Source organism: Tenrec ecaudatus, chromosome 8 (genome assembly GCF_050624435.1).
Source record: "Tenrec ecaudatus isolate mTenEca1 chromosome 8, mTenEca1.hap1, whole genome shotgun sequence".
Classification (NCBI taxonomy): Eukaryota; Metazoa; Chordata; class Mammalia; order Afrosoricida; family Tenrecidae; genus Tenrec; species Tenrec ecaudatus.
The window spans coordinates 99,407,250-99,417,921 of record NC_134537.1 but is presented as its reverse complement, the minus strand read 5'-3'; the positions used below and the strand labels follow the sequence as shown (position 1 = coordinate 99,417,921).

General features: G+C 38.7%; 1 pseudogene; it reads left to right on the top strand.

The window, feature by feature from the left end:
• Positions 1–7,386: 7,386 nt before the first annotated feature.
• On the top strand, positions 7,387–8,044 carry LOC142455490 (mitochondrial import inner membrane translocase subunit Tim17-A pseudogene; annotated as a pseudogene).
• The last annotated feature ends 2,628 nt before the right edge of the window (positions 8,045–10,672 follow it).

Here is a 10,672-nt window from a genome sequence, read left to right as displayed (position 1 = left end):
AAAAACACCATAATATACTTTCTCCTCTGGACACGGGGAACAGTGTCCAGCAAAAACCACTGTTAGACCACAGAGCAAGCCTTAATACATTTTAAAACATTAGGATTCTACAACCAATTTTCTCAAACTACAAAGCTCTAAACTAGAAATCAACAATAGAAAGGACAAAGGCAAAACATCAATTGCAGGGAGAGTGAACAACATACCCCTAAAAAAACTGAGCCATAGATCAAATAAGGAACGGACAAAAAAACAAAACAAAAACAAGGAACGGAATTTAAAAAATTCCTTGACACAAATGAGCATGAGAACACAGGATACCCAAACCTTGGGCCACAGCAAAAGTTGCTATCAGAGGCAGCTTATAGACACGAACGCACACGTGAACAAAGGGGGAAAACAATGCCTCATCAGAGCATTTTTAACAACTAGTACATGAACAACAAAATAAACAACAAAATAAACTAGCAGGAGCAAAGAAATGACAAAGAACAGAGCAAGAAAAAAATGAACAGAGAAACAGGAAAGCAACGGAAAAATAACAAGAAAAGAAATTCACAAACCATTGGCAACCTTTAACAAGGAAAAAAAACAGATGGAAATATGTTGAATCAGAAATGAAAAGAGTGACATCACAAGAGAACTAAATGAAATTAAAAGAAGAGTTGCAATATGATGAAAAACTACACCAAAGCATTTTGGAAAACCCAGATGAAATTGAAAAATTTCTAGAAACACAATTTACCCAAATGACTGCAGACTGAGGTAGAAAATGTCAATCGATCTATAACAAAAGGGAAAATAAAGCAGACCATTAAAAATTTATAACCATGAAAATTCAAGGACCAGATGGGTTTTCTGGGGAATTCTACCAAATATTCAAAGAGGAGTTGTCATGAATTCTATACAGATTATTCCATAATATGGAAAATGAGAGCAAAGTCCCAAACTCATTTTGTGCATCTGGCTTAACTCTGATACCCAAACAAGGCAAAAACACCACAAAGATAGAAAACTGCACACCAATATCTCTTATGACCATAGATGCAAAATTTGTCAACTTTTGGTTGATATTGGTTTACTGACCAATAGAATCCAACCATCTATCAAAAATAACACACTATGGTCAAGTTGGATTTATACCAGGTAAAGAAGTGTGATTCAACATTAGAATATGTATCTAAAGATGAAAAATAAATACTTGTCCATTATATGTACATAATATATTGCATTTACATAAAATATATATATTAAACTTTGGAAAACACTCTTTTGGTTTAAAATTTATTTATGCCACTACTGTATTATTTTATTTCTACACTTTATAATTTAATTAGTATATTCTTGAAAGATAATTTTTGTAAAAATTAAAAAGTACTCTTATATTTTCAGGCTTGAATACAGATTTGTTTTTAAAGCAACGAGCTGCTCCTCAGCGTAAAGGCCTCTTGATCAGCTTGTACATTTTTTTGCCTTTCCTTGTCTTAACGGCCCTTGTCATTCTAAAATGGAAGACAGCAAAGGGACTATGGAACAGAGGAAAAGCAGTGAGTGGAGGGCAAGTATACTGACCTATTTTAATATTATAAATCAATATGAGAAGAGTTAAAATCAACATATATGTCTATGTTCAGTTATGGATTAAGTTAGTGAAAATATTTAGTGATGATGTTTCCATATATAGAATTATGCTCTGATTTCAGGCAGTCAGATATTCTTTATGTTCATATAGATCCAATAATCACTGAAGCTGCTCAGCAAATATTCAATGCCTTTCAAATAGGATCATATGCTGACTATGATTATCTCATGAGGTTCTATCTACAAACCACACGAACTTGGTTTTTCTCTCATTGGCATTCAATTTCTCCAATGAGAACTATTATGGGGAAAAAAAGGCATAGAAGCTTGGTTTATGAGTAAAATACATGGAAAGAGAGAAAAAACGAGAAATGACAAAAATTTAGACTGAGGACACAGCAGGACTCTCTATTTTACGTATAATGGTGCACATAATTTCTAAAATCATAATTAAGAATACACATGCACAGTATTTTTCCTCATTGCTATCTTAAAATAAGGTATAATCTTCTAATCCACATCTAGTGAAAAAAACTCAAAAATTGGATCTTGTTGTTGTCTACAAAGGACAATGGCCCCCTGGTCCGCAGTTTTGTAGAGGGACATAAAATAACAAAAATTCCAATATCACTTTTGCATTCCAGGTAATTTTATAGCAAAACCTATTAAACGCAGGCCATTATAGTGCATTATTCATATGGTCATATATATCATTAATCTTCTAAACCAGACATTATTTTTGCATAACTAAAGTAGGTGGTCTAAAATGCTCTTTCTGAATACATCTTGCAACAATTATGAAGACTGGCTAGAGATGAAATCTTAATTTTGGCAGTGTTGTGGTAAAGATCCCCAGGCGAGAATCAACAATTTCGGGTCATAAGAGATTGACTGTTAGAGTAAAAATAAAGGGTGAGCTGTCCTGAGGCGCTGAAGCACAGAGGATGAGAGTGAGCTGAATGGTCACTAAGTACAGCAAATTGTCTAGCACACCCTCCTCAACCCTTGTCTATAGCCATTTTCAAATAAAATACCAATAATTTATCCATAGTCAGTGCCTTTTAGTTCATAATCTTAATAGTTATAAACAACTAGCTAGAAAGTGTACCCGAATTCAGCTAGGATTCAGAATTGTAAATCTTGCCCCAGATGTTCAAACCTAAGTCCATCATCTGTAAGCAACAGACCGTTGGCATATGAGCCAGGTTTATTATCTGCCTACCAGGACCTCCCAAGAAGGACTGCCTCCACTTTAATTGCAAAGAAAAATAGAAGCTGTAAAAGTATCATTACATATAACTAAAAGATAAAGAGCCCTCAGGATGAAAGAATGAAAATGAAATTCTATTGGAACCAATTCTTTGCCAATTTATATGTAAAGATCTAAAGAAATTCTATTGGAACTAATTCTTTACTTATTTATATGCCTCATGGATGAAAATAGATAAATTTGGCATTTTAATTGTAAATTAATGTCTTAACTCTGCAGAAGCTATATCATATGACATCTTCCATATAAACATAGCAGAAGAAAAATATCAAGTTCAATTTTAGTTAAAATTTTAAATTTCTTTAATGCCTTGAAAATAGACCACCATTCAAAAATGAGCAAACATAGGAACTCAGAAAAGAACATGGGATGTAAAGTCAACATTAGAACATATTAACTGAGTTCTTAACCCAAATCAATGTATCAAGATTTCCGTTTCCTACTCTAACAAATGCTATGATCTCCCCCCTCCCACCCCCAGATCTATATTAGAAGACAGCAACACTAACAGCAGCCTTACAGAGAGGTATGTGTGAAGTAAAGAAATCTAAAGGTTGGCAAAATGAAAACAATATGACCAATTGGTTTCTACTTTTTAACAAAATCTGAGCATGTTGTTGCTGAATTTACTAGGTGCTCTCAGGCCAGTTTCAGAACATAGAATCACTCCGTACAACAGAGCACTGCCTGTCTCCATGCCCGTCTTGCTTTTTTTTTTTTTAATGTTCAGGCACCTTGCTACATGGGCTATATCAATCTATCTCATTGACAATCTGTTAGAATCTTAGTTTTGTTTGCAAGGAGATGTGATCTATACTGAAGGCTGTTGCCTTTGATTCTCATTTGGAAGTGTTTCAAATCACCCCTCCATTCATCAAGCCAGTTGTGTCATCTCCATGTCACAGGACCTCCAACCCTGATGATACATTCTACTTCGTACAGTCAAGTTCCCAAATTATATGATCCACACACTGACTGAAAAATATTCTCAAATGCTCAAACCCGACACTTATTCTTCATGGGTTTAAACCGAGTAGTTGTCTCTTGGTATTGTACAGGTTGTGCTTGAACACAATGCAAGGCTCTGGGGTTGATTTTTTTTCTCTAAGTTGATAAAACTATGTTATGATCTACGTAGTCAAATACCTTTGCATATTCAATAGAACACAGGTAAGCTCCTTCCTGGTATTCTCTATTTTCAGCCATCTGAGGTCACCAGTGATAGCTCTCATTTTAGTCTTCTGAACTGACCTTGATTTTCTGACAGTTCCCCAACGATGTGCTGCTGCGCCAGCTTTTAGTTATCTTCATCAAAACTTTACTCGGAGGTGATAGGAATGAGCTTGTCTGATTATTTCCACAACATTCTGGCCACTTTTATTTGGAACTAGCATCAATATGGGTCTCTTAACTGTAGATCGGCCTGGGAGCTGTCTCCCAATTTTCTTGGCATTGAACAGTGAGTGCTCCATCAACTTTTTGAAACATTTAATTGGCATCCTATCAAATCCTGACATCTTGTTTTTCACAAATGGCTATGCACAGGTTAGACTTCTTCCTTCAGCAACATTGGTTTATAATCATATGCCACCACCTGAAATGGTTGAATGTCAACCAAGGCTTTTGGGTAAAATAAATCGATTTTGGTATGCTTTCTTTAGTCTTTTTATGATTCATGCGTCATTCAATATTTTTCCCACCAAAATCTCTCAATATTGTAACTCCGAGATTGATTTTTCTATAGTCCTTTCAACTTAAGATATTCTGAATATATTCTTCCTTGTTGGCTTTATGATTTGTAGTCTTTGCATATTTAATTATAATATTTTACTTTTCAAAGTAGCTCTCTTCCAAATTTCTAGGCACAGACTAGTGAGAGCTTCCAAGGTTGTATTAGTTTGTGGAAACATTGCAGGTGATAGTCTGTCAACTTCTGGAGACGTATTTTCCCGGATGCCCTTAGCCGTCAGTGCAGCACGTACGCTGCCTCTCGCAAGTGCCGCATGTCTACCCATTCTTTTTGAGGCACTCCTTCCATCATTTTTCCAGATGCCTTTGGAGGGTGTTTTCTTTTATGATTTTCTGAATGCTTACACCCCATTTGCATCTGACAAAGCGGCTGCGCTTAGCATCTGTATGGCGAGCGGGGAGCAGTCATTGCCCCTGAGGATGACTGTAGCTCGACGTAGATTGTACGGAGAGAAACGCACACAAAGAGTCAGACTTCTCTTGGGCATTTCTGCAACAAGTAATCAATTCAATGTCGGGGGAAGCTCATTTTCTCTGTGTCAGCTGTCCATCTCTCCCTCTCATAGAGATGGTTAACATCGTGGCGTTTTGTGGGAGAAGCTGTTGGTGTCAAGCGACGGTAGAGAAAGCTGGCTAGCAGAAGCTTGGGTGGTCTCTTCCTGTGGCAGTCGGCCTCAGTCTGGTGTGGAGATGTATTCTCCCTTTCCTCTGTGTCACCAGAGGCGGTCAGACGCCGCCGCTGTGCTATTTTGCATCTCATTTAACACTCTGGAGAACGAGTTACAATTTTGGATTGTGTTTACCTTGCACGCCATCCAAGCAGAGTGTTCTGGTTTGGAGGAGTGTGAAAGTGGTCGTTGCTGGTTTGGCCATCCCAACATCCATCTAAGCATGCACATGGGGCTGGTACTTTAACCACATTTTCATTCCTTCAATACCCCTTGCCTCGAGCCCCGGGCTGCGCTCATTCCATCTTCTTTTGATCAGTAAAATAGCCAAGAGACTGCTGAATATACAAACGCAGGAAAGGACTGACGAAGCCAGGGTTGACGTGAAGCAAGAAACTAAGCATCTCCACAGAGGGAACAGTGGGCGAAGTGGCTGGACTCGTAACTAGGCAGCCGCATTTGGTTGAGAGTGAAAGATAGAATCGGCCTTTAGTGTTCTCATACAGTTAATGGTGGCACCTTTCGCCAACGATGCCCATTATTTGAAGTAGCTCTTTGCCCTCTGTACCCAAATAATGAGTTTTGAACCTGGGTAACTGAGGTAATTGAGGTTCCTATGGTAACATAGTTAAATCATTTAGTTTTTCTTAACAATATTTTTTTACAGCAGCTACTAAGCATTAATGTCAAGAAGCCACAGGAGGACAAAAGGATATTACCAAGAAAGTAACCATGGAGGACCCTTATTCAAGAGTGAAAAAATATCTGCTCATCTATCCTTTTGTTAAGGTATAGGGTTTTCAAGTTCATCAGTGAAAATAAACCCTATGAAATTATACAAGCATCTATCTACTGATTTTTGCAGCCACTGTGATCTGTTAGTTGAAAATAATAACATTGGCAGGGCCTTAACTCCAGAGATCGTTGTTTTATCCCCAAATCAAAACAGCCCACTGCTGCTGGAGGTCTTAAGCTGCCTATAATCACTCTATCAGCTCTAATCTCAGAACCGAAAGTTCATATTTCTTCAGTAGTTTATTAGGCTGCTCTCCTGTACATTCCAGAATTTGGGATAATCAAAAGCCAAACTCACTGCCATCAAATAAATTCTGATTCATAGTGACATTATGGGGCATAATTGAATGGCCCGCTGGGGGGTTTCCGAAGCTATACATACTTAAGGGAGCAGAAAGTCTCATCTTTCTGTCATGGAAAATGGGTGGCGACCTTGAGGTTATCAGCCCAATGCACAACCCACTGTATCACATGCAAAGGATATCACATCTTTTTAAGACTCTATTGAGCGCTGTATCCATGTAAATTGATAACCAAAGTATATCTTTGCCATTTGGAGGAACCCAGAATTGCTCTTTTCACTGAAGTCAGCTTATTCTGGGTAAGATTTTTTCTTTCTGTTCTCCATCTCCCATTTCCCTTCCTTCCTGTGATGGGTGTATTTCTGCCTATTTAAAGGTGTTGTGACTGGGCAGCGGTGCAACAGCTGACCTGGAGACTGTTGAGGAGTGCTGGGGGTGTAGTGGTGAGTTTATGGCAGTGAGGCTGTATTTATTCATTAATGAGCTGGGGTTGAGTAGAGCCAACAAAGTCTCCATGAAAAGGAAAGACCCTCGTAGGCCAGGGGTGTAAGTACCTCATTACACAGATCCAGAGTGTCCCCACCAAGTCCACACAGTTGTGCAATGACTAATGAGCTATTTGACTAGATTGTGCAGCCATTACTACCACAGAAGACCTCTGGAGTACAGGGATAGGGTTATATCTTTAAAGGACTAACTGAGTTTGTAGAGAGAAAGGATAACATGTTCTTGTCAAGAACTATTCTTATTTCGATGATATTTTTATGCCCTATTTTTAAAGGGAAGGAAATAAGCCAATATTAAGAATGAGATAGGTAATAATGGCAACATACGTCCAAATGTTCTTGATACAATTAATGTATGGAATGATATGAGTTATAAGAGCCCCCAATAAGATGATTTATTAAAATTTAAATTTTAAAAAAGCTGCAAGACACTTTCCAGACAATAAATAAATGTGCTTACAAAAAAAGAGAGATTTTGGAAGAAGTAAACCATTGTTTATTAGATAAAAAAATAAATGGACATTGTGGGGTCAAGCTCCACCCAGTTTGCCCGGCATGGCTCACGCAGCTGGAGTCACGATGAAGGAGTATGCGCCCTTGAGTGTTGTCCATGGAGCATTGTGGGTGACTGTGATGGAGCCTCCACACTGGGCACCATAGGTGGTGGTCTCTTCCAAGCAACCAAAGGTCTTTGCAATTCTCCAGTGGGAATCAACCATAGACTATGAGGAAGTTGGACAGTGATTAAACCAGGGAACCAGTTGGGAGGCAGCTTTGTGATTTGGGGAGGCTTGTTTATATAACTGACTGCAGTATGGTTCAAGTCGGAGGCAAAGAAGATTCCTGGAGCTCCATCACAAGTGGTGCCTTAAGAGGAACCTTACTGGCGGCATGAAATAGACTGGCGGCCATGGTTGGGTCAGCTTCAATGAGTGACATTCTCCTGGCTTGTACCAACAAGGAGCTGGCATCGTATTGACAAGGTTTGCCTCTGTGCAGTTTCCCAGTGGTCCTCAGTTTGCTGAAGAACCCTCCCAGGTGCCTTCAACCGCGTTCCCATCCTCACCTTTTGGAGACTGGAAAATAGAAGTCAGGACTGCAGCCCCTGGTTTGAGCAGAATAAGCTATAGTTTAAGAAGGCTTTGGAAGACCAAGTTAGAGTCTGTTTTTTAAAAAGGTGGGGAAACTATGACTAAATAGACTCTGAGAAGACATTGAACACTTTTATTTCTTCCCTATTTAAAGGAATGTGGGCAGGAAGTATTACAAGATAAAATGCATTTTAAAAATTCACACTTGGTTTGCATCGTGATAAAAAGAAATGTGGACTAGCATAAAAAGAAAAATGTCTAAGTGCTTAGAAGATGAAGGACCACAGGACAGGTCCCAGTGAAACATGACCACGAGTGCCTCAGGGACTCGTGTACTACTTTCAAACAATAAAACACTTTTGGAATTTGCTTTTTATTTTTAGAATAAAACAAGGAAAACATCTCAGAAATGGTAGAATTAAGCATAAGGGGATAAGTGGAAATGTATTTTAATGGTTTTCATTATTCTTCTATTGTGCTTCAGGTTAATTTTGGTACAAATTGTAGCCAATCAATACAGATATTTTTATGGTCAAATTAAGATATTCTAAAATCATAAAAATAAAATGACTGCCATTGAATTTATTCTGATTTATAGCAACACTAATATAAGGTTTTCAAATCTGTACACCTTTACGGGAGCAGAGCGCCTCATCCGTCTCCCTTGGGGTGGATGATGGGTTTGAACTGCCAACTCTAATTGGCAGTTGACATTCACTTCCCTATGTGAATGTTCAAGCTAATTGCTTTATACATAGTTTTTCTTCTATAATTGATCATTATTACTCAAAATGAGCTAAAAACTTAATTATGCATGCCTGTGTAATATAGAAATACATTTCATTAATAACTGATTAATATTTAGTATATTGTGATATTAGTCAACTGAACTTACTGTAAAAAAAACTATCTTGCCCACTGGTGTTTCTTTATGTTTAAAGGTGGTCTGTTTCCATTTGAGCAATTAGTTATATAATTTGGTATGCTAGATTGCATTTAACATTTTTCTATATTTCTTATTCTGTAGCCCTTTACTGTAATATCATTATAAAAATAAAGTTATTTTTAATAACCTTCGCATACTGCTGGAAATTATGCTTAATAACAGTGTAATTACACTGAGATAAGTGCATAGAAAAACTTTAGTGGGAAAGAAATGTACAAAGACTGGCAGAAGATGATTATATAACTTCATGTAGCCAAGGATAAGAAACAAATGAAAAATAATAGTAATATTGTACAGTTTGAAAAAATAATTTTGTTTTATTTTGATTGCCATTTATTTTATTGTTTATGTACCATGTATCAGTGCATTAAGCAAATCACTTAGTATTATTTTTGACAATGCCTAAAATGCCATTTAAGGATGTTTCAAAATGCCAGAATTTGAAATCATCAAGAAAACGCTATGATCTGGTGTGAGCTTTTATGCTTGGAATAAAATCTCTTGAGTAGTTGGTGTTAGCCTGTGCGTGAACCTGTCTGATAAGCACCTGGGCCAGGCAGATGAGAGTCCAAAGATGAGCAGAAGCTTGCCTGCCGGCACAGAGAAGTGGCTGCCTATCTGACAAGTAGTAACCCCCGCTTCTGTAGCCTGGAAAAACCCCTGCTTCTGTAACCTGTCAAATAGGGAGTCTTGTCTGTGACCATTGCTATGAATTATAGAACCCAGCTGAATGTCCAGAGGGACGAGGTTGGATATTGTTGTCAGAATTGATGAGGTTTGAAGATAGAGGCTTATCTGACCTTAGCCTTTTAGACATTAGACTTGAGCAGTTGATGTTGATAAAGGGGTCATTCTTTTCTTTTCCCCTTGAGTAGGCTGTAAGAGGCCATATGGTCACCCAAGTCTCCAGGAGCCTAGGGGACACAGTGGTTACGCATGGGGGCTGGAAACCACATCCTCAGGAAAAGGAGAAGGCTTTCTATGGGGACAGTAAGTGGATTCATGGTTCCCTGAGGGTCTGGAGGGGGGCGTTGGGGGGAAATAGGGAGCTAACAAGGAGCACGGGAAGAAAATATTCTGAAGAGGATGGTGGTGATGACTGCACACCTCTGCCTCATAGGATTGAATGATTCAAGTCTATGACATGGGAATTTTATGCCAATAATAGAACTAAAAAAACAAGAGTTTCATTGTGGTAAACCCTCAGGGGAAGTTCTATCCTGTCCTATAGGGTTGCCACGAGTTGGAAACCACTCGATAGCAGTGAGTTTAGTTTGAAAGAAGTGAAATATAGCCAAGACTGAAAGGATAAAAAGTGAAAAATACAGGTTTCCTAAGAGAAGATCGCTTGCCTAGTGTGGTAATATTTTTTATCTAAGAATGAATGCCTGCCAATCTTTTCATGCATTCCTCCATGTGTTACGTCACTCTCCTGGTTAGGCGTGCCATGGTGGGGTCTGTACACAAAGAACCGGCCGGACCCCCACCTGACCTTCTGGTGGGGGAAAGGAACCGACCTATCATACCCAGACAGAAGCTAACCAAGAAGGAAATAGAGAAAGAGGCAGTCGGCTTAGACTCCATATGGCCACCCCAAGCCCAGAGGATGAGGATCCTGCGTGGAGCTGCTGGGGCACAGAGAGGACTGTGGGACTACCAACAGCTCAAGACATGTTGTCCCCTAAATGGAGCACACGGAGACAGGGAACCATAATGGGGACACACGGCGGGGAAACAGTGTGGGAATGGAGCTTAACAGATCAG